The 24,783-nt window shown below is 53.3% G+C and overlaps 1 protein-coding gene across 2 annotated transcripts in view; it reads right to left on the bottom strand.

Annotated features, from left to right (window-relative positions):
- Positions 1-5,408, bottom strand: part of LOC140410570 (structural maintenance of chromosomes protein 6-like) — a 185,852-nt gene extending 180,444 nt beyond the window's left edge. For both annotated transcript variants that reach the window (XM_072498829.1, XM_072498830.1), the window contains exon 1: positions 5,259-5,408. The gene's annotated coding sequence lies outside the window, so the exon portion shown is untranslated. The remainder of the gene's footprint in view (positions 1-5,258) is intronic.
- Between the last annotated feature and the right edge of the window lie 19,375 nt (positions 5,409-24,783).

Consider the following 24,783-nt stretch of genomic DNA (forward strand, 5'->3'; position numbering starts at 1 on the left):
AGCTAACACCCCCCAGACCAGGCAACATCCTGGTAAATCTCCTGTGCACCCTCTCCAAAGCCTCCACATCCTTCTGGTAGTGTGACGACCAGAATTGTGCGCAATATTCAAAGTGCGGCCTTACCAGGGTTCTATACAACTGTAGCATGACTTGCCAGTTTTTATGCTCGATGCCACGTCCAATGAAGGCAAAAATTCCGTATGCTTTCTTGACTACCTTGTTCACTTGTGTTGCCACCTTCAGAGATCTGTGGACCTGTACGCCCAGATCTCTCTGACTTTCTATATTCCTAAGAGTTTTGCCATTTGCGGTATATTTCCCCTCTCCTACCAAAATGCATAGTCTCACATTTGTCCGATTAAACTCCATTTTCCATTTCTTTGCCCAAGTCTCCAACCTATCTATGTCCTGCTGTATCTTCTGACAACCCTCAACACTATCTGCCACTCCACCAACCTTGGTGTCATCCGCAAACTTACTAATCAAACTGGCTACATTTTCCTCCAAATTGTTTATGTACACTGCAAACAACATAGGCCCAAGCGCAGATCCCTGTGGACCACCACTAGTCACAACCTTCCATTCAAAAAAACACCTTTCTACTGCTACCCTTTGCCTTCTGTGACCGAGCCAGTTCTGTATCCATCTTACCACCTCACTTCGGATCCCATGTGACTTCACCTTTTGTACCAGTCTGCCATGAGACACCTTGTCAAAGGCTTTACTCAAGTCCATGTGAAAAACATCCACCGTCCTCTCCTCATCAATCATCTTTGTCACCACCTCAAAAAACTTGATTTAGTAAGGCACGACCTCCCCTTCACAAACCATGCTGTCTATCACTTATGAGTCCATTTGTTTCCAAATGGGTATAAATCCTGTACCTGAGAATTCTCTCCAATAATTTATCTACTACCAAAATGAGGCTCACCGGCATTTGGTTTCCAGGATTATCGCTGCTACATTTATTAAACAGCGGTACCGCATTAGCTATTCTCCAGTCCTCTGGGATCTCACCTGTAGCCAATGAGGACTGCCTCAGCAATTTCCTCTCTTGCTTCCCTCAGACTTCTGGGGTAAATCCCATCTGGCCCAGGAGACTTATCTATCTTAACATCTTTTAAAAGACCCAATACCTCCTCCTTTTTGATGTTAACATGATCCAGACTGTCCACACACCCTACCCAAGAATCATCTTCCACAAAGTCCCTTTCTTTGGTGAACACTGATGCAAAGTACTCATTTAGTACCTCACCCTTTTCCTCTGGCTGAACACATAGATTCCCCCCACTGTCCTTAAGTGGTCCAATCCTTTCCCTGGCCACCCTCTTGCTTTTTAGATATGAATAAAATTTAATCCTACTTGCCCACTTGTCATGACCCCTCCTAGCCCTCCTAATTTCCCGCTTCAGTATCTTCCTACTTTCTTTATACTCAAGGGTTTTGACTGTCTCCACCCTTCTAAACTGTGCAAACGTCTCCTTTTTCTTTTTGACGAGGTTCACAATATCCCTCGTTCTCCAAAGCTCCCTAAACTTCCCATACCTATCCTTCGTTCTCTCAGGAACGTAACATTCCTGAATCCGAATCAACAGTCGCTTGAAAGACTCCCACATGTCCGGTGTTGATTTACTATCCAACAGCTGCACCCAATCCAAATTCTTCAATTCCTGTCTAATTTTATCGTAGTTTGCCTTTCCCCAGATTAGCACCTTACCGCGAGGGTTATCCTCATCTCTGTCCAAAAGTACCCTAAAACTTACGGAATTGTGGTCACTATTCCCAAAATGTTCCCCTACTGAAATCTCAACCACCTGTCCAGGCTCATTCCCCAATACCAGATCCAGTACTGTATGTTCCCCATCTACATATTGCATCAACAAGGCTTCCTGGATACATCTTACAAACTTTGCCCCATCCAAACCCCTAACACTAAGTGAGTCCCAGCCAATACAGGGGAAATAAATTAAAATCCCCTACCACAACAACCCTGTTATTTTTGCACCTATCCAAAATCTTTGCTCCTCTCTCGCTGGCTGTTGGGGGGGGGGGGGTGGCCTGTAATAAAAGCCCAACGTTGTGATTGCCCCTTCCTGTTCCTGCGCTCTACCCAGATTGCCTCATTGTGCGAGCCCTCCGAGGTGTCCTCCCGCAGTACGGGTATAATATTCTCCTTAACCAGTAATGCTACTCTCCCACCCCTTTTACATCCCCCTCAATCTCTCCTGAAGCATCTATATCCTCCAATGGTCAGCTGCCAATCCTACCCTTCCTTTAAACATGTTTCTGTGATAGCCACAACATCTTAATTCCAAATACTAAAAAGTGCTCTAAATTCATCTGCCTTACCCTCTATACTTCTGGCATTGAAACACTTCAAACCACTGCGTTTGAGCAGACAGGGTGATATTGTTCTCTTATTTTTGTCCTCTATTTCCCCTTCAGTTATTACACCTTCTACGCTAGCACTCTGGAACCAGAGGAAATGGGCAAAGTACAGAAATCTTTGTATCCTCATTGGCTACAGGTGAGATCCCAGAGGTCTGGAGAATTGCTAATGTTGATCCTTTGTTTAAGAAGGGTAGCAAGGATAATCCAGGAAATTACAGGCCGATGAGCCTTACATCAATGGTAGGGAAATTATTGGAGAGGATTCCTTGAGACAGGATTTACTCCCATTTGGAAGTGAATGGACGTATTGGCAAGAGGCAGCATGGTTTGTGAATGGGAGGTCGTGTCTCACTAACCTGATTGAGTTTTTCCAAGGAAGTGATGAAGATGATTGAGCAGTGGATGTTGTCTACATGGACTTTAGTAAGGTCTTTGACAAGGTCTCTCATGGCAGACTCGTGCAGAAGGTGAAGTCACATGGGATCAGAGGTGAGCTGGCAAGATGGATACAGAACTGGCTCTATCATAGAAGACAGAGGGTAGCAGTAGAAGGGTGGTTTTGTGATTGTAGGGCTTTGACTAGTGTTTTACAGGGATCAGTGCCTGGGTCCTTTGCTGTTTGTAGTGTATATAAATGATTTGGAGGAATATGGAACTGATCTGATTAGTAAGTTTGCGGTCGACACAAAGGTTGGTGAAATTGTCGATAGTGATGAGGACTGTCAGAGGATACAGCAGGATATCGATCGGTTGGAGACTTGGGCGGAGAGATGGCAGATGGAGTTTAATCTGGACAAATGTGAGGTACTGTATTTTGGAAGATCTAATACAGGTGGGAAATATACAGTAAATGGCAGAACCCTTAAGAGTATTGACAAGCAGAGGGATCTGAGTGTACAGGTCCAGAGGTCACTGAAAGTGGCAAAGCAGAGGGAGAAGGTAGTCAAGAAGTCATGCAGCATTCTTGTCTTCATCGATCGGGGCATGAGTGCACTGTAGCACAGTAGTTAGCACTGTTGCTTCACACCGCCCAGGGTCCCAGGTTTGAGTCCCAGCTTGGGTCACTGAATTTTCCCTCTGTGTACCTGAACCGGCGCCGGAGTGTGGCAACTCGGGGATTTTCACAATAACTTCATTGCTGTGTTGTCAGCCTACTTGTGACAATAATAAAGATTATTATTATAAAAATTGGCAAGTCATGCTCCAGCTTTATAGAGGTTTACCAGGATGTTGTCTGGTATGGAGGGCATTAGCCATGAGGAGAGGTTACAGAGGTTGAGGGCTGACCTGAGAAAAATTTACAAAATTATGAGTGGCATGGACAGAATGGATAGTCAGAAGCTTTTTGGCAGGGTGGAAAAGTTAATTATTAGAGGACATACGATTAAAGTGCGAGGAGCAAAGTTTAGAGATGTGTGAGGCAAGTTTTTTTTACACAGAGTATTTGGGGCCTGGGCCGCTGCCAGAAGAGGTGGTGGAAGCAGATACAATAGTGACCTTTAAGGGGCGACTTGACAAAAATACATGAATAAGATGGGAATAGAGGGATCTGGACCCCAAAAGTGTAGAAGGTTTTAGGTTAGACGGGCAGCTTGGTCCGCGAAGGCTTGGAGGGCCGAAGGGGCTGTTCCTGTGCTGTACTTTTCTTTTGTTCATTGTTCGAAGATCTTTCTTCAGAACGGTTCTGATGAAATGTCGCTGACCTAAAATGTTAACCGTGTTTCTCTCACCACAGATGCTGCATGACTTGCTGAGTATTTCCAGCAGTTTCTATTTTTACTTCAGAACAAACTCTTTTCCTTGCACGGCCTTCGGGAGAGTTCACAATCTATGCCGTCCTGTTTGACTCCCGGTCTGAATTTGGCATGTCTCAGCCACTAAAACACAAATGACATAAATTCATATAAGACGATTCTTTTCAAATATTATTGCAGATACAACTCTTTCTGAGACCTGTCTATATGAGGCCAGCAACCAATTACATGGTAGCTTGTGGCCAGAATTTTGTCTTAATATTGGGCTTGATCAAAATTTAGCTCCGTCCATCTTTCTCTTCCAGTGCACCATACAGACAATACAGGTGCGTTACTTCTGTTTTATTCTGTGGATTGTGCATGCGGAAGATCTTCAAGGAATTCAACAATCGCATCACATGTTCCTTCAACTACGTGAACATTTTATTTAACCAACTGAATGAATTAAAAAAGCAAGCACCTAATAAACGAAGGAAACCTGCAGTGAGTAAGATTTTCCGAAAGTCTCACAGGAGAAACACAATTAAATTGTGGTGTGCAGAGATAGCAACATTGAAAATGCAGGGTTTAGCTCGCCATGTAACTGGGTAATCCGGGGAAGGTCCAGATCGACCCTCCCCACCCCTCAACCCCCAAAACAAAAATAAAGTCAAGAACAAGAATTGGCGAAGGTAGAGTTGAGCTCAAAATACATCGAAGTCAAGGCTGAAGGTAGGTGGGTCAAAGCGGCGAAGGGGATGGGAAGCACCATAGCATTGCAATTTGCCAAATTGTTTTAAATTCCCCAAACTAAGAGCATCGTAAAAGCATAAACACGGGCGGACAAGAAGTTCCTGTGCGCCTCTCTGATGGGAAAACAAAGGGTCGACATTGCAGACTCTGCTGTTCAATTCACACACCCACGTTGAAATAGCTGAAAGAGCAGTTTGGGACGACCAAACATCACACAGCCTGACCAAGGAACAGTCTGATCAACTTATATAGATATATATAGTGAGACAGGTTCGCAGAGACTGCCATTGTGAATCAGAAATGTGGACGGTTCTGTTACTCAAACAACAGCAATGTGCGTTAGTCAAAAAAATAAGCCCACTTCACTAAATACAACTTACATGTTTCTAGTGGCCTTCGTGCAGAGCTGTGCGCAAATAAAATAGGCTTCCTCTGAAAACGGCTACGGACTTTTCAAATTAACTCTGCTTTGCTTATGTTGCAACTGAGGCAGTATTTTTAAGGAGGCGGGACATTCCTCGTCCAGTCTATGCAGCTTGAAACCGGCACATATTCTATCTGTGAGAAAATTCTAACTATTTCTCCGCCCCTTCATTTATTTTCGAAATGCCTGTATCTCGTTCCTCTGCTGGTATTATTCCGCCCCGCCCCACTTCATTTGTTTTGCAGCCAGTTATCTACTAGAGCACTTTGATTTTCTGCTCAGCTATCAACATGTTGTTCATTATCAACAATAATGAAAGCACAGGAAGGGGCTATTCAGCACATGTGTCAGCTCTGTGAAAGAACAATTCGCCAAGTGCCTTTTACCATAGCTCTGCATTGTTTTCTCTTCAGATAATGATCCTGTTCTCTTAAAAACTACCACTAAATCTGGCTCCATCACATTTTTGGGCAGTGCGTTCCAGGGGTGAAATTCTCCCCCAACGGCGCGATGTCCGCCGACTGGCGCCAATCAGACGGGCATTGCGCCGGCCCAAAGGTACGGAATGCTCCGCATCTTTGGGGGCCGAGCCCCAACATTGAGGGGCTAGGCCGGCGCCGGAGGGATTTCCGCTCCGCCAGCTGGCGGAAATGGCGTTTGGTGCCCCGCCAGCAGGCGCGGAAATGCGGCGCATGCGCGGGAGCCGACAGTTTCCCGCGCATGCGCAGTGGGGAGAGTCTCTTCCGCCTCCGCCATGGTGGAGACCGTGGCGGAGGCGGAAGGGAAAGAGTGCCCCCACGGCACAGGCCCGCCCGCGGATCGGTGGGCTCCGATCGCGGGCCAGGCCACCGTGGGGGCACCCCTCGGGGCCAGATCGCCCCGCGCCCCCCACAGGACCCCGGAGCCCGCCCACGCCGCCTGGTCCCGCCGGTAAATGCCAGCTTTGATTTACGCCGGTGGGACAGGCAATTTCTGGGCGGGCCGGAGAATTGAGCGGGGGTCCCGCCAACCAGCGCAGCCCGATTCCCGCCCCCGCCCAATCTCCGGTACCGGAGACTTCGGCAGGGGCGGGGGGCGGTATTCATGGTGGCCAACGGCCATTCTCCGACCCGGCGGGGGGTCGGAGAATGAAACCGCAGGGGCGAAATTCTCCGTTATTGGCGCAAAGTCCAGCCATCCAGTCGGGTGTTCCGGTCGGGTGGGGGGAGCAGCCGTCGTTACGAGCAGTCACGCCGTGCGGCGTGTATGACGCTGCACGGCGTGAACCACGTCAGCAAGCGCGGATCCCGTCACGTCGCTGCTAGCCCATTTTGGGCCGGAGACTTCGCGACGATTTTTGCGGCGTGACGCAAGTCGGATTTGCGCCGTTTTTACGGCGCATAAAACGGCGCAAATCCGACTTGCGTCATGCCGCAAAAATCGTCGTGAAGTCTCCGGCCCAAAATCGGCGAGCAGCGACATGACGGGATCCGCGCTTGCTCACGTGGTTCACGCCGTGCAGCGTCATACACGCCGCACGGCGTGACGGCTCATAACGACGCGCTGCTCCCCCCACCCGACCAGAACACCCGACTGGATGGCTGGCCGCCGCTCAACCCCGAGGTTCCAGTCACGCGACGTGGAGGCGCTCCTGGACGCAGTGGAGCAGAGGAGGGAGGCCCTGTATCCCGGGCACGACCGCAGAGTTGCCCCACACCACAGCCGGCGTCTGTGGAGGGAAGTGGCAGAGGCCGTCACCGCTGCGGCCCTGACACCCGGACAGGCACCCAGTGCCACAAGAAGGTGAACGACCTTGTCAGAGCAGGCAGAGTGAGCCCCCCCCTGCCCGATATCCATATCCCCCATCCCCCATATCCCCCCCGCCCCCATATCCCCCCTCCCCCATATCCCCCCTCCCCCATATCCCCCCTCCCCTATCCCCCCTCCCCCTATCCCCCCTCCCCCATATCCCCCATACCCCCCTCCCCCATATCCCCCCTCCCCATATCCCCATATCCCCCCTCCCCCATATCCCCCCTCCCCATATCCCCCCTCCCCCACATCCCCCCTCCCCCATATCCCCCATATCCCCAAGTGAATCCAGCCCTAACCTTAACCTCTGCAATGCACGCGCAACCGATGGCGTGCATTCATATACCTGTCTAACACTGTTGCCTTTTACCCCTGCCACCACCCCCACCCACCCCCCCGCCCAGGAGAAGCGTGCACACTACACCAGGGAGCATGTGAGGACTGGAGGAGGCCCCGCTGATGAGAGGCCACTGACCGAACACCAGGAAAGGGCCCTGGAACTGGCTGGCGGACCTGAGGACCGGGAGGTTGCTGATACAGAGGTCGGGGGCATACGAGCAAGTGAGCCACCGACAGCCCGTCCCCATATCCCCCCTCCCCTATATCCCCCTCCCCCATATCCCCCATATCTCCCCTCCTCCATATCACCTGATCACTGCCTGCGTGTCTAACCATGCATGCTTCATTGTGTATCGCAGGAGCAAACGTCGAGGTACCCATCCCCGCAGATGCAGACCGCCCGCAGGATGCCCCTCGGAGGCCACGGGAGACGGAGAGACCCGGACCCTCCGGCATGCGACGCCCGCAGGATGCCCCTCGCACACCACGGGAGACGGAGAGACCCGGACCCTCCGGCATGCGACGCCCGCAGGATGCCCCTCGCACACCACGGGAGACGGAGAGACCCGGACCCTCCGGCATGCGACGCCCGCAGGATGCCCCTCGCACACCACGGGAGACGGAGAGACCCGGACCCTCCGGCATGCGACGCCCGCAGGATGCCCCTCGCACACCACGGGAGACGGAGAGACCCGGACCCTCCGGCTTGCGACGCCCGCAGGATATCCCTTGGAGATCACGGGAGACGGCGAGACCTGGAGCAACAGGGAGACGACGCCCCCGTCACGTGCGGGTGCGACGACGCAGGCGTGTGCCACCCAGCGACGAGAGGGGCAGACACAGGCCCCCGTCACAGCCGAGCCAGGACACCCCTACCCAGGACACCCCTACCCGGGACACCCCTACCCGGGACACCCCTACCCGGGACAGCACTACCCAGGAAGACGAAATACCGGACAGTGACACAGAGTGGATGGGTGGAGACGAACCCCCACCCCAAAGTGCCATGGACTCAAAGTGGGACGAAGAGCACGACACAACGCCACTGCTGTCACCAACACCCTCCACCATCGCAGAAACACTCACCTCGGTTGGGCACTTTAGTGATGAGGCGTCTGGTACACTCACTGGTGCGCACAACACAGCCGTCCCGGTACAGCAGGTGGAGGTAGGAGCAGCAGAGGGGCCTGGCGGTCGGAGGGCAGCCCAGCCCAAGCGAACGTCTGCCGCCCAGATGGATCCCGGGTTCCTGGAGTTTCCACACCCACATATAGATCCGATGCAACCACCGACCCGGAGACGAGCGAAGAGGGTGACGGCCGGCTTGCGGCGGCTGCAGTCGCAGGTGGAGGAGTCCACCCGCGTCCAGGAGCTGGGAGTGGTGCCGGTCATGCATGCCACCCAGGCCGACACTGCATGGGTGGCGTCCGCGGTGGAGGCAATGGGTGCGACGGTGTCAGACATGGGGAACGGTTTGCGAGGCCTGGGGCTTTCCGTGCAGGTGGCGTCTGTGGCCCAGGACATGGCTGCCCTCTCACAGGAGGCCATGAGCCAGTGCCAGCGCCAGATGGCAGAGGCGCTCAACGCCATGGGCCAGTCTCTGCAGGCCATGGCCCAGTCTCAGCAGGCCATAGCCCAGTCTCAGCAGGCCATAGCCCAGTCTCAGCAGTCCATGGCCCAGTCTCAGCAGGCCCTCGCTGAGGGCATCGGCGCCAGTGGCCATGTGCGAGCCGGCGTCGCACAGTCACAGACAGGGTTTGCCAACCCCCTGAGCTCCATGGCTGCAAATCTGCAGACCCCTGTCGATACCAGCACGGGCCTCCAGGACTGGCAGCGCCAGATGTCGGGGGGGCGTCGGATGGCCAGTCCGTTCGCATCCCCCACCCATGTAGAGGACTGGGGGCCATCGGGCACCCCGAGGGAGGAGGAGGTGGTGTGGTCTGTCCTGGGTCCCCCTGTCGGGGAGGTCCCGGAACACCGCGACACCTCGGACTCCCCCCCCCCGCCCTTCCGTCCCAGGTGCATCGGGTGGGCAACGGGCAGGACAGGCTGGCAGCTCGCCATCCCAGTCGCCCGGGCCGCAGCCTGGCTCATCTAGGCCAGGACGCCCCAGGAAACGGCCGCCAAAGGGATCCAGTGTCAGAGGGCAGGAATCACAGGAGTCCACCTCCAGTTCTGCTGTACCGTCTGGGGAACTACGTAGACGTAGTCAAAGGGCCCGTAAGGCCAAACAATTAGACACTGAGTAAGTTGGCACGGGTGCAGGGCGCAGATGAATTTTAGTGGCTAGGGCACGTGCATGAACTCCTTTGGTTATTAAAGTCAATGTTACACCTACAGAAGCTGCCTTTGTGCTCTGTCCAAAGCGTGCGGGGGTGTCATGTACGTTGAGTGCAAGTGTGTGTGTGTGAGGGGTGGTCTTACCTCAGCCCCAGGTGAGTCTGCCCCCTTCCCCCTGGGCCGCCAGACGGGACCGTGCGCTGCAGTGTCACAGCCGCATGCAGGGATGGTACGGGTGGATGGTGGTATTGTGGCCATGGGTCAGAGATAGTCCAATGATGTGGAGCCAGGAGCTCATCGCAGGGCGGGTTGTCATCATCCTCCATGGCCTGCGATAGACACACGTCCACCCGCAACCGTGTGAGCCCGGCCATTGTGCCGTAGGTGGATCGGCAATGGGAGGGGGGTGTGCATGCGGGTGGGGTGGGTGGGGTTGGGGAGGGGGGTGAGGGTGCTGGGTGGGTGGATGGGTGGGGGGTGTGGGTGGTCGGCTGTTGCCATGGCGTGCGGTCTGTGGCCATACTACCCGATTCCCACGCCCATCTAGTCAGTGAAGAGGGCGGCTATCAGTCTGTCCCGTGCCTGCTGGGCCAGCCGGTAATGGTGGACAGCCACCCGCCTGTGTCTAGCCCGTCTGCCCTGACCATTGCCCCCATCCCCCTCATCTGGGAGGACTGCGCCTCTTCCTGCTGCTCCTCCACTCCGCTCTCCTCTGCCTGTGGCACATCGCCCCTCTGTTGGGCTATGTTGTGCAGGACGCAGCACACCACAATAATGCGGCCGACCCTATCAGACCGATACTGGAGGGCGCCCCCAGAGAGGTCCAGGCACCTGAAACGCATCTTCAGCACGCCAATGCACCTCTCTATCACTCCCTTTGTCGCTACATGGGCATCATTGTAGCGGTTCTCCGCCTCATTGCGTGGCCTCCGTATAGGCGTCATCAGCCACGATCGCAATGGTTAGCCCCTGTCGCCCAGCAACCAGCCCCTCAGCCGGGGATGGCGTCCCTCGTACATGCCGGGGATGGATGACCGCGACAACACAAATGAGTCGTGTACACTGCCTGGGTAACGGGCGCAGACGTGCAGGATCATCATGCGGTGGTCGCAGACCACCTGTATGTTCATCGAATAGGTCCCCTTCCTATTGGTGAACACGGCCCTGTTATCTGCAGGTGGCCGCACGGCGACGTGCATCCCATCAATCGCGCCCTGGACCATGGGGAACCCGGCCACGGCAGAGAAGCCCACGGCCCGGGCATCTTGGCTGGCCCGGTCCACAGGGAAGCGGATGTAGCGGTGCGCCATGGCATATAGGGCATCTGTCACTGCCCGGATGCACCGGTGCACCGATGTCTGCGATATGCCGGACAGGTCCCCACTAGGTGCCTGGCATGACCCCGTTGCATAAAAGTTCAAGGCCACCGTAACATTGACAGACACGGGGAGAGGGTGTCCCCCGCCAGTGCCACGCGGTGACAGGTGTGCCAGCAGGTTGCAGATGTGTGCCACAGTTTGCCGCCTCATCCGGAGTCTCCTCCTGCATTCCCGGTCCGTGAGGTCCTGGTATGACTGCCGGGGCCGGTACACACGGGGCGCCCTCGGGTGCCTCCGTTGCCGTGGGGCCGCGACGTCCTCCTCCCCCTCCTCGTCCTGTCGGTCAGGTGTCCCTCCAGCCTGGGCGGCTGCCGCCTGCCCCTCTGCGGCAGCCTGCGCCGCCTCTCTGGCACGCTCCTCCTCCTCCTCCTCCTTATCCAGGGCAACTTAGAGATTAGCGGCTGCCGCCACGGCGGCCAACATCGCTGGATGATCGGAAAACATGACGGCCTGGTTGGGGGGGGGGGAACGACAACATGTCATCATTGCTCATAATCCCCTCCTTCCCCCCAGTCAGGTGGCATGGGCCGCATGGGCCCAACTGTTGGAGGATGGCACCTGGCCAGGTGGACCAACTCACTTGCCCTCGCATCCTCCTCCCCGGCATGGGCCCCCCATCCCCCTCCCCGGCACGGGCCCCCCATCCTCCGCCCCGGCACGGACCTCCCATCCTCCTCCCCGGCACGGGCCCCCCCATCCTCCTTTCCGGCACGGGCCCCCCATCCCCCTTTCCGGCACGGGCCCCACATCCCCCTCCCTGGCACGGACCCCCCCATCCCCCTCCACGGCACTGACCCCCCCATCCCCATCCCCGGCACGGACCCCCCCATCCCCCTCCCCGGCACGGACCCCCCATCCTCCTCCCCGGCATGGACCCCCCCATCCTCCTCCCCGGCACGGACCTCCCATCCTCCTCCCCGGCACGGGCCACCCCATCCCCCTCCCCGGCACGGACCCCCCATCCTCCTACCCGGCATGGACCCCCCCATCCTCCTCCCCGGCACGGGCCTCCCATCCTCCTCCTCGGCACGGGCCACCCTATCCCCCTTCCCGGCACGGACCCCTCATCCCCCTCCCTGGCATGGGCCCCCCACCCCCCTCCCCCTCCCCGGCACGGGCCCCCCATCCCCCTCCCCCCCATCCTACTCCCCGGCACGGACCTCCCATCCTCCTCCCCGGCATCCTCCTCCCCGGCACGGACCTCCCATCCTCCTCCCCGGCACGGGCCACCCCATCCCCCTCCCCGGCACGGACCCCTCATCCCCCTCCCCGGCACGGGCCCCCCATCCCCCTCCCCCTCCCTGGCACGGGCCCCCCATCCCCCTCCCCCTCCCCGGCACGGGCCCCCCATCCCACTCCCCGGCACGGGCCCCCCATCCCCCTCCCCGGCACGGGCCCCCCATCCCCCTCCCCGGCACGGACCCCCCATCCTCCTCCCCGGCACGGCCCCCCCCATCCTCCTCCCCGGCACGGATCCTACTCCCCGGCACGGACCCCCAATCCCCCTCCCTGGCACGGACCCCCCATCCCCCTCCCCGGCACGGACCCCCCATCCTCCTCCCCGGCATGGACCCCCCCATCCTCCTCCCCGGCACAGACCTCCCATCCTCCTCCCCGGCACGGGCCACCCCATCCCCCTCCCCGGCACGGACCCCCCATCCTCCTTCCCGACATGGACCCCCCCATCCTCCTCCCCGGCACGGGCCTCCCATCCTCCTCCTCGGCACGGGCCACCCTATCCCCCTTCCCGGCACGGACCCCTCATCCCCCTCCCTGGCATGGGCCCCCCATCCCCCTCCCCCTCCCCGGCACGGGCCCCCCATCCCCCTCCCCCCATCCCCCTCCCCGGCACGGACCTCCCATCCTCCTCCCCGGCATCCTCCTCCCCGGCATGGACCTCCCATCCTCCTCCCCGGCACGGGCCACCCCATCCCCCTCCCCGGCACGGACCCCTCATCCCCCTCCCCGGCACGGGCCCCCCATCCCCCTCCCCCTCCCTGGCACGGGCCCCCCATCCCCCTCCCCCTCCCCGGCACGGGCCCCCCATCCCACTCCCCGGCACGGGCCCCCCATCCCCCTCCCCGGCACGGGCCCCCCATCCCCCTCCCCGGCACGGACCCCCCATCCTCCTCCCCGGCACGGCCTCCCCCATCCTCCTCCCCGGCACGGATCCTACTCCCCGGCACGGACCCCCAATCCCCCTCCCTGGCACGGACCCCCCATCCCCCTCCCCGGCACGGACCCCCCATCCTCCTCCCCGGCATGGACCCCCCCATCCTCCTCCCCGGCACAGACCTCCCATCCTCCTCCCCGGCACGGGCCACCCCATCCCCCTCCCCGGCACGGACCCCCCATCCTCCTTCCCGGCATGGACCCCCCCATCCTCCTCCCCGGCACGGGCCTCCCATCCTCCTCCTCGGCACGGGCCACCCCATCCCCCTCCCCGGCACGGACCCCCCATCCTCCTTCCCGGCATGGACCCCCCCATCCTCCTCCCCGGCACGGGCCTCCCATCCTCCTCCTCGGCACGGGCCACCCTATCCCCCTTCCCGGCACGGACTCCTCATCCTCCTCCCTGGCATGGGCCCCCCATCCCCCTCCCCCTCCCCGGCACGGGCCCCCCATCACCCTCCCCCCCATCCTACTCCCCGGCACAGACCTCCCATCCTCCTCCCCGGCATACTCCTCCCCGGCATGGACCTCCCATCCTCCTCCCCGGCACGGGCCACCCCATCCCCCTCCCCGGCACGGACCCCTCATCCCCCTCCCCGGCACGGGCCCCCCATCCCCCTCCCCCTCCCTGGCACGGGCCCCCCATCCCCCTCCCCTCCCCGGCACGGGCCCCCCATCCCACTCCCCGGCACGGGCCCCCCATCCCCCTCCCCGGCACGGGCCCCCCATCCCCCTCCCCGGCACGGGCCCCCCATCCTCCGCCCCGGCACGGACCTCCCATCCTCCTCCCCGGCACGGGCACCCCCCATCCTCCTTTCCGGCATGGGCCCCCCATCCCCCTTTCCGGCATGGGCCCCCCATTCCCCTTTCCGGCACGGACCCCCCATCCTCCTTCCCGGCATGGACCCCCCCATCCTCCTCCCCGGCATGGACCCCCCATCCTCCTCCCCGACACGGCCCCCCCCCAGGCACGGGCCCCCTATCCTCCTCCCCGGCACGGACCCCCCCCCCATCCCCCTCCCCGGCACGGACCCCCCCATCCTCCTCCCCAGCACGGACCCCCCTCCCGGCACTCCCCCGGAGCCCAGCCCACTCTAACCACCCACCCCCCCCCCCCCCCCCCCGCCGCACACACACACACACAACCCTAGACACACCTCTCCCCACACATTCAGACTGCGGCCACGCCATCGCCTGCCCAGCGGCCAACCCCCAGGCCGTCACTCACCTCCACGCTGGTCGCCGTGAACCTGGAGCACATGTTTACGCCGATTAAAAGGAGGTTTGATTTACGTCGACGTGACCGGTCATTACGTCGACGGGACTTCGGCCCATCCGGACCGGAGAATATCGGCAGGCCCAAAATCGGCTGCCTTGCGCCCACCCGTGCCATTCTCCGACGTCTGCGGCACCATTAACGCCCCGCCGACTTTTCTCCCTTCGGAGACTTCGGCAACCGGCGGGGGCGGGATTCACGGCGGCCAACGGCCATTCTCCGACCCGCTGGGGGGTCGGAGAATGACGCTCCAGATCTTAACTACTCGCTGCGCGAAAATGTTTTTCCTCCTGCCACCATTGATTCTTTTGCCAATTGCCTTAAATCTGTGCCTTCTGGCTTTTGATCCTCGCAGCAGTGAGAACAGTTTCTCCCTGTCGACTGTAAGGCTTGGGAAAGGGCGCAGAAAATTCAAAACACCAGGGCCTGTGCCTTCAGGTGTGCCCAGGCCCAACTCACAACTTTTGCCTTTATTGGCAGGCACCACTCTCTCTAGTGACCACCCCATGCACAAGCACATGTCGCTCTTGTTCTGGAACAAAGTTCCAACGCTCAAGTTCAGATTGTCTTGAAGCGAGAGCCCAAGTCCAGGCTGCCATTTGTTTTGATAGCTAAGGTGCACCTGGGTGATATTCCTTGAAATAAAGGAAATATTTCGAAACATAACCATCTTATTAAACCTTACATTCGTAACGCTACCATGAAGTGCCATTAGTGTGAAACAAGAAAAAGCAAGCTACGTTTCAGCATTTCATAAAGGTTAAGTTGTTAAATTCTGAGCTAAGTGTTATTCAGATTGCTAAGTACCAGGCTGAAGGATGTTGATGACCTCATCATTAAAGTGTTTCAGTTATTGGTTTGAAGATCAACTGGACTGGAACCGTGGCAGATCTCCAAGGATGCAATCTCGGTTATTGAAAACTTGGTGGGAAAATTCTCCCAATCAAGTGGAATACCAGCAACAGCTTCAGCAAAAACTACAAATTTATTCTCTGAAGGATTTCTTTCATATTATAAATGAAATACCTGAGTAAATGCTTTTGAGTGGGGAGAATGAACAGTATTTGTATATTAAGCACAGATAATTAACCTCTCTTTAGGAATTAGACAAAATAAACTTATGGTGCAACATTTTAAAAATTAATTCTGAGAATGTGCATATCGGTGACAAATGTGGCATTTATTGCCCATCTCCAGTTGCTCTGTGAAGGTGGTGATAAACTGAATGGGATACCAGATCACTTCATCTTTCAATTAAGAGTCAATCACACTGGTGTGAGGCTAGAGTCACACAGGGGCCAGGCTAACTAAGGGCAGCAGGTTTCCTTTGCTATTTTCAAAGTGGTTGTTGTTGTGTTATGCTGCTTCGGATAACACAGGCTGCTACTTGAAGCAGTCTTAACTAAAGGATGCTCCAGACTCTGAAATGCGTTCAACGTGTTTATTGAACTATTAACACAGTTCTCAAATGAGTTTGACTCTCTGCTAATCTAACTGTAGTAACTCAGTCTAACTGTACCAGCTTGCTCTAAGCCACGTGCTGGGGTGTGATGCTGCTGATCAACCCTGTCTAACTCTCTAGATGTCTGTCCGTGGAAAGAGGCAGGGTGTGAGTGCCTCATCCCTTTCATAGTGTTTATGTCATGCCCCCTTGTGGTGATGCCACTTCTGAGTGTCCTGACTGCCCATTGGTTGTGTCCTATTCTGAGTGTTCATTGGTTGCATGTTTGCATATCATGACATCTCCCCTTTTTAAAAAAAAAGATGTATATACATGTGAATGTGTCTGTCGAATGTGACTGACCGAGGAATACAGAACAGAACAAACAAAACAAATGCTCATAAGTCCAGTCTCTGAGGCTTGCATCTGATCCTCGTCGATCGCCGGAGAGGTGGTGGAGGGGATGACGGTGTCTTGACAGGCGAGTGGGAGGCACGACTGGTGGCCTCGTGGTTCGAGGTGTCTGGAGGTGGCAATTCGACATGTGGAAATGGAGCGGAAAGGGGTTGTGGGCAAGCAATGTTTCGCAATGCCCTTCGATTCCTTCGCACAATGGAGCCATCAGCCATATGTATGACACAGGATCTGGGCGCGGCCTATTGAACAACGACAGCTGGAGCAGACCACCCACCATCCGGTATCTTGATCCTGACCATGTCTGCCGGGGATAGCACGTCCAGATCGGTGGCATGTGCGTCATAGCCCTGCTTCTGGCTGTCGCGAAGCTGCTGCAGCTTCTGCAGCACCGGGAGGTGATCAAGGTTGGGCAGGTGTATGGCTGGAAGCGTCGTCCGCAGGCCCCTGTTCATCAGCAGTTGAGCTGGCGACATGCCAGTGGACAAGGGAGTTGCCCGGTACGCAAGTAGTGCAAGGTGTATGTCAGAAGCGGAGTCCGAGGCCTTGCGGATGAGCTGCTTAACGATGTGCACCCCTTTTTCGACTTTGCCATTGGACTGCGGATAGTGCGGACTGGAGGTGACATGCCTGAAATTGTAGCTCTTGGCAAACGTGGACCATTCTTGACTGTGGAAGCACGGGCCATTGTCGTTCATGACGGTGTTGGAATGCCATGCCGTGAGAATGTCTCCTTACACGCTTTGATGATGGTCCGTGAGGTGAGGTCTGGCAGCTTTAGCACGGCAGGATAGTTCGACAAGTAATGGATGATTAAGATATAGTCGCGACCCTTCGCGTGGAATAGGTCAATGCCAACCTTGGACCACGGAGCGGTCTCCAGGTCATGTGGTTGGAACGTCTCCTTGCTCTGCGCTGGTTGGAATCTCTGACAGGTTTCGCAGTTCAGGACCATGTCCATGATGTCCTGGTTGATGCCGGGCCAGGAGACAGCTTGCCGGGCCCTGCATCTGCACTTTTCTACGCCCAGGTGTCCCTCATGAATCTGCCACAGCACCATGCTCTGGAGACATAGCGGGATGACTATCTGGTCCAGCTTGAGCAGGAGGTTCAGCGTCAGGTCGTCCTTGATGTTGTAAAATTGAGGGCATTGCCCTTTGTGCCAGCCATTGCTGAGGTTGTGGATGACTCGCTGCAACAGGGGGTCTTTGGCCGTCTCTTCTCGGATGAGAACGATCTTCTCATCTGTTGCCGGGAGAGTGCTTGCCCACAGTTGTACCTGCAATTCAATGTGCTGGATGATCTCCAGAGGTTCACTGGGTGAGTTGACGGAGTGGGACAATGCATCGGCGATGATGAGCTCCTTGCCAGGTGTGTACACCAAAGTGAAATCATACCTCAAGAGTTTGAGCAGAATTCTCTGCAAACGAGGCGTCATGTCGTTCAGGTCCTTTTGGATGATGTGGACCACAGGCCTCTGATTCGTCTCAACAGTAAATGTTGGCAAGCCGTAGACATGATCATGAAATTTGAGGATGCCAGTGAGTAGACATAAACACTCCTTCTCAATCTGCGCATATCTGGTCTCAGTGGATGTCATTGCCCGTGACGCGTATGCTACTGGTACTCAGGATGACGCGTCTTCTCTTTAAAGCAACACCGCCCCAATGCCATCCTGATTCGCATCTGTGGATATCTTGGTCTCTCGGTCTGGGTTAAAGAATGCAAGGACAGGTGCAGTGGTGAGCTTGGCTTTCAGCTCCAGCCACTCTGTTCGGTGCTCTGCCTTCCACTCAAAGGCGGTTGATTTTTTTCACCAGGTTGCGTAGGGCAGTGGTGTGTGTGGCCAAATTCGGGATGAACTTCCCAAGGAAATTGACCATTCCCAGGAAGCGCAGTACTGCCTTCTTGTCCTCGGGGACTTTCATTGCCTCGATGGCTTTAATTGTGTCTGTGTCCGGGCGCACACCGTGTTGCGAAATCTGATCGTCCAGGAACTTCAGCGTGGATGTCCCAAAACAGCACTTGGACCTGTTTAGCTTGAGGCCATGTTCATGTATGCGTCGGAATACTTTCTTGAGTCGCGACACATGTTCCTCTGGGGTTGTGGACCAGATTATGATATCGTCAACGTAGACACGAACCCCTTCTATTCCCTCCATCATCTGTTCCATGATGTGATGGAAAATCTCTGATGCCGAGATGATGCCAAATGGCATTCGGTTGTAGCAGAATCTGCCAAAAGGTGTGTTGAAGGTGCAGAGCCTTGTTAGACGTTTTAGTTGCTGTGGTATGAAGAGTCTAAAGTTCTGTTCCTTTTTCACAAACACATTTATTTCATTCCAACAGCCTTTGCACAAAACTCTAACTATACATCACCTGACAGAGGCCACCTGAAGCCCCTTTACGTATCAGTGTCAGTTAATGGATACGTAACATAAAGGAGACAACTAATTGCAATGTCTCTTAACCCATTACTTAACAGTCTCCCCTTCCTTGGAGAAAAAAAAATAATTAGGTGAAAACAATTTCAAGAAACTCAAAAACACACACATGATTTCCCCCCTTTTTGTTTGTTTGGACGAGAAAGAAGAAAAAACAAAGTCACAGAAACAAGCGTCCTTCATTAACAATATCCAAAAGTTTCTGTGAACTCACCCCTCTTTTCGTAAAACAGTCTGACAGTTGATAGCTCCTGTCGACCCATTTAATTTTTGTTATTTCCCCTCTGTCCAACATCTGCTTCAAACTTGCGATGTCTATCCGTAACCTCTTTTCATTGACACTTTTTGTAGCGTGCACATTTTCCCACAGGGATTGATTGTCAATGTGACAGTCAATAGGTATATTACCCAAATCCCCTAATCCAAAAATTTCTGTCAATATCATACTTATATAAAAGGCCGTATCCATCGCCTCTACAAGGCTTAACGTCTCAGCAGCCAAAGTGCTTTTTACCACTCTCCTTATTTTCTTTGTGTCCCACACACGCGGGCAACATTTACCATTGTTCCCCAAAAGGAAAATTATAAAACCTCCTGCGCTTGAAACCCCATCACATAAATTTGCGTAGGACGCATCACTATAAACTATGAGTTTCAAGTGCCTACGGTCACCTAAAACCAGGAACTTCAAAACACACTCCTGCATTTTTAGTTTGGCCAATGCTTTATTTGCTCTTATTATATCTTCCACTTTGGGATCATTCATTTTTGTACTCAACTCTAAGACATCAAAACTCACGTCCGGTCTAGTCTGTCGATCTAACCATTTCAGTTGCTCAATTAAACTTCGCAGTTGCTCTTTTTCTATCTTTGAAACCATTGTGTCTTTTTGTGAAACTTAGCCACGACTAATTGCTATTGGGCTGATGCTTTCCAAATAAGATTGCTGACGTAAAGTTGCCCCTAATGTAGTCTGTCCAATTTCCAGTCCAATATATTTAAATGCACCGGAAGCCTGACTTGCAACCCTGAATTCTTTCCTCAAACCAGAGATTACAATAGCTTCAAAATCACTAGTCCCACCCCACAAAAAATCATCGACATGCATCATAAAAATGCCAGAAAGATTTCCTTTATAGTGCCAGTAAAATATTGCAGGATCTGCTTTCAACTGGCAACAGTCTAACTTTAACAAAACTGACCTTAACGAAAAATACCAGACTCTAGATGCATCATTTAATCCATACACACATTTGTTCAACTTCCAGAGTACCCCTTCTGTGTTAGCTTCTTCTTTAGGAGGTCGGAGAAAACTGTCTCTCTGGAGCTGATGCCCTGCAAAAAGGCAGCTTTTATATCTATAGATTTGCATTCCCATGCCTTTATGGCTAATAGTCAAGAAGATCTTTAAAATAACCTTTCCTGCTGTAGGTGAATCTACCCTTAAATCCTGATCTTCTATGTTTTCTTCAAATCCCCTTGCCACAAGCCTGGCCTTTGCCTTATAAGTTCCATCCGGTAGAACCTTTCCCGTGCAAATCCATCTGTGGGATAGAGCTCTTTGTCTCCTATCCAGTACTTCCATGTATACCCCAAATTCACTCCAACTATGCAATTCTTGCTGTTTAGCTTCTTTGATAACTTTTTCATCTAATTTATTTGAAGCCACCAAAATTTCACGTGCTTGTGGGCTTCTACTCCTAATAGGATTCGTAGTCTTACTCATGTTCCGAGATCTTGATAAACTACGTCCCCTCTCCCGCCTGATATCTTGTTCTGTACTGCTACTGCTTGATCTTTCCCTTCTGCTGTGGGATGTCCTTTCAATAGTTCTCGACCTTTTCCTGCGGACCTGTTCACTATCCGATGTACTATCTGAACTGGCACTGCGTTTCTGTGCCCTCCATTTTTGAACTTCGTTTTCCCAATCCATTGTCTTGACTCCTTCCCCTGAATGCTGTATATTCAACCAATGTTTATACTTTCCAGTGGCCTTCCCTGCTCTACTAATAACAGTTGCATCCTTCCATTGACTAGACCCTTCAGGCAAGTATGTCACTTTTGTACCAACTTTTGGTAGTTGCCCTTTCGGAAAAATGGCCTGTTCTAATTCATCAGCAGTGTTGTGTTCCTCCACAGAAACCCTGTCTATATCAGTTAATTGGTCCTCATAGTTCTGTAACACATGCGTACCAGATGACTCTGGTTCCTCGTCATGTCTGTCTGCTCTGTCTAAATTTGTAATCTGTACCCATTATCCTTGATGTATGTACCCTAACAGTTTGATTACCATGTTGCAAAATAATTGTTTTGCCATCTATGCCTATGATCTTCCCTGGGCTTTTCCATTCATTAGAATTGTCTCTCTTATAGTATACCATGCCTCCTTGCTGAAAAACGGCATCTGATGGCCGTACGTTGTGTCTTAAAGCTCTGCGAATTCTTTCAGAGACTTCTGCTTCCAAAAAAGCTTTTCTACTGCTTCGTAATGCATTTAAATGTTCAGCAAAACCAGTGCTAATTGTAGTCCCCTCCCAAGCTGGAGGCTGGTCATCCAAAATGGACGGAATTTTAGGAGTTCTACCAAACACTAATTGATAAGGACTATAGCCCCCAACCATCTGCAATGAATTCTTTGCATGTACTGCCTATGCTAAAGCTGAATTTAGCCTGCAATTTGGTCGATTTGCCAAAATTTTCCGAAGCATGTCATCGATGACAGCATGATTTCTTTCACAGACATCATTACTAAATGGGCTTTCTGCAGCCATATTCATAACTCTGATATTCATGTTTTCACACATATCCCTAAACTCATCATTAGCATATTCTCCCCCATTGTCCGTAAGGAATTTTGCCGGTGGACCCATTCCTGTCCCTATCCATTTTTCCACGATTTGATCCAGAATTACTCTCTCTTCTTTACTTCGTACAATCGGTAATTGACTAAATCTGGTTGCTAAATCTACAAAATGCTAAATAAATATATTATTTGCTTTATCCCAGATCTTAAGGTCCATGGCCACAATGTCGTTAAAATCCCTGGCCAAAGGTAGGGTTACTATCGGTAGTGCTGGTGTCCTTCTGTACTTCCTACAAACTTCACAGCGGTCACTAACCTGTTCTATCAGTTTAATATAGTCGTCATCCCTTACCCCTGCATCCTTTAATAAAACTTTCAGCCTCCGAGGAGACGGATGTGCAAATTGCCTATGCAGTTTTAATACCACAAGCTTTTTATCAGCTCAAGTCCCATTTTCAACTGCCATTAACACATCCTTAACCACTCTACTTGAAATATTATTTGTCAGTAATGGAATACAATAGTGTCCCGACTGTAAATTGTAAGTCCACCGTCTTTCCAAAAACTGTTGCCTTATCCTGTTCCATATCCAATTTCATGTGTGCTTTCTTCATCGACGGTCTGCTCAGAAGCAAAAGTATGTCACTTGATACAACATCCGTGCTAATGAAATGATTCACTCCGGCAATATTGCAAGGGATCACCACTCTTTTCAGCGACTTCAGAGTATTATCATCCCCAAACCTGAAACCTGTGGAACTTTCAAATTCCTTAACCTTGTTACGATTTTCAGCATTCAAAGAGTCCAGGTAACATTTTAACCAGTCAATTCCACACACAGTAGATGCGCAGCCACTGTCCAATACAGCTCAGTTGAAGGATTCTGCAACCAACACCCTCATTACTGGCGTAAAATTGCTTGTCAATAGGACAATGCCTTCTTTCTGGTCACTATCTTTTTCCTCTTCTGACTCTTCCGTGTCATGTGTCGCTTCAAACACTCTATCATAACGAGTTGGACAGTTGAAAGCATAATGGTATTGAGAGTCACATCAAAAACATCTATTTGTCATGCCCCGTGCATTTCTGGGATTCATCTTCCTATTGTAGGTTCTAACTGGGTTTCTGTCTTCATAATTTCCTTGTCTCGGTCTCCTTCAATAGTCTTGAGCCCTGTTCGTAGCCATACGATTTTGCCATCCTGTTAGTAGTGTATCTTCCATATTCTGCCTTATTGCAGGCTGACCTTTTTGGGTCATCAGAGCTATCGCAATCAAATGTTTCCCCAGAAACTTTTGTAAAGCTTTTGTCATCTGTTGGAATAAGGTATCCTGATCAGTAAACTGAACTCCTGTCAAAACCAGGAGCCTATCCATGTTGCTCACTCTAGCACAGTCAAGTAATTTAAAGGCCAACACAGACTGTGGAAATTCCAGGTTGTGTTTCTGCAGCCTTTTATATAGTCTGCCAAATTCCATTATATAGTCTTCCATGGAGATATCCTCCATTTTCTGGAACTTATCAAAATCCGACCATGCTTCATACGCACTTAACAAGTCATCTTTCTTTTTTTTAAAATAATATTTTATTGAAAATTTTTGGTCAACCAACACAGTAAATTGTGCATCCTTTACACAACATTATAATAATACAGATAATAATGACCTTTTTTATTTAAACAAGAACAAAAGAAAACAACAACAAATAAATAAATATTAAATAACAAAAATAAAAACTAGCCCTAATTGGCAACTGCCTTGTCTCAGGCCACACCCCCCCCCCACCCCCCCAAGTCCTGGGCTGCTGCTGCTGCCTTCTTTTTTCCCCCATCTATCTTTCCGCAAGATATTCGACGAACGGTTGCCACCGCCTGGTAAACCCTTGAGCCGACCCCCTTAGGACGAACTTAATCCGCTCTAACTTTATGAACCCCGCCATATCATTTATCCAGGTCTCCACCCCCGGGGGCTTGGCTTCTTTCCACATTAGCAATATCCTGCGCCGGGCTACTAGGGACGCAAAGGCCAAAACATCGGCCTCTCTCGCCTCCTGCACTCCCGGCTCTTGTGCAACCCCAAATATAGCCAACCCCCAGCTTGGTTCGACCCGGACTCCTACTACTTTCGAAAGCACCTTTGTCACCCCCATCCAAAACCCCTGTAGTGCCGGGCATGACCAAAACATATGGGTATGATTCGCTGGGCTTCTCGAGCACCTCGCACACCTATCCTCCACCCCAAAAAATTTACTGAGCCGTGTTCCAGTCATATGTGCTCTGTGTAATACCTTAAACTGAATCAGGCTTAGCCTGGCGCACGAGGACGACGAGTTTACCCTGTTTAGGGCATCTGCCCACAGCCCCTCCTCGATCTCCTCCCCTAGCTCTTCTTCCCATTTCCCTTTTAGTTCGTCCACCATAGTCTCCCCTTCATCCCTCATTTCCCTATATATATCCGACACCTTACCGTCCCCCACCCATTTCTTCGAGATGACTCTGTCCTGCACCTCTTGTGTCGGGAGCTGCGGGAATTCCCTCACCTGTTGCCTCGCAAAAGCCCTCAATTGCATGTACCTGAATGCATTCCCTTGGGGCAACCCATATTTCTCAGTCAGCGCTCCCAGACTCGCAAACTTCCCATCCACAAATAGATCTTTCAATTGCGTTATACCTGCTCTTTGCCACATTCCATATTCCCCATCCATTCCCCCCGGGGCAAACCTATGGTTGTTTCTTATCGGGGACCCCCCCAGTGCTCCGGTCTTTCCCCTATGTCGTCTCCACTGTCCCCAAATCTTCAGTGTAGCTACCACCACCGGACTCGTGGTATAGTTCCTTGGTGAGAACGGCAATGGGGCTGTCACCATAGCCTGCAGGCTGGTCCCCCTACAGGACGCCCTCTCTAATCTCTTCCACGCCGCTCCTTCCTCCTCTCCCATCCACTTACTCACCATTGAAATATTAGCGGCCCAATAATATTCACTTAGGCTCGGTAGTGCCAGCCCCCCCCTATCCCTACTACGCTGTAAGAATCCCTTCCTCACTCTCGGAGTCTTCCCGGCCCAAACAAAACCCATGATACTCTTTTCTATCCGTTTGAAAAAAGCCTTTGTGATCACCACCGGGAGACACTGAAACACAAAG

This window comes from Scyliorhinus torazame, chromosome 4 (genome assembly GCF_047496885.1).
Source record: "Scyliorhinus torazame isolate Kashiwa2021f chromosome 4, sScyTor2.1, whole genome shotgun sequence".
Classification (NCBI taxonomy): domain Eukaryota; kingdom Metazoa; phylum Chordata; class Chondrichthyes; order Carcharhiniformes; family Scyliorhinidae; genus Scyliorhinus; species Scyliorhinus torazame.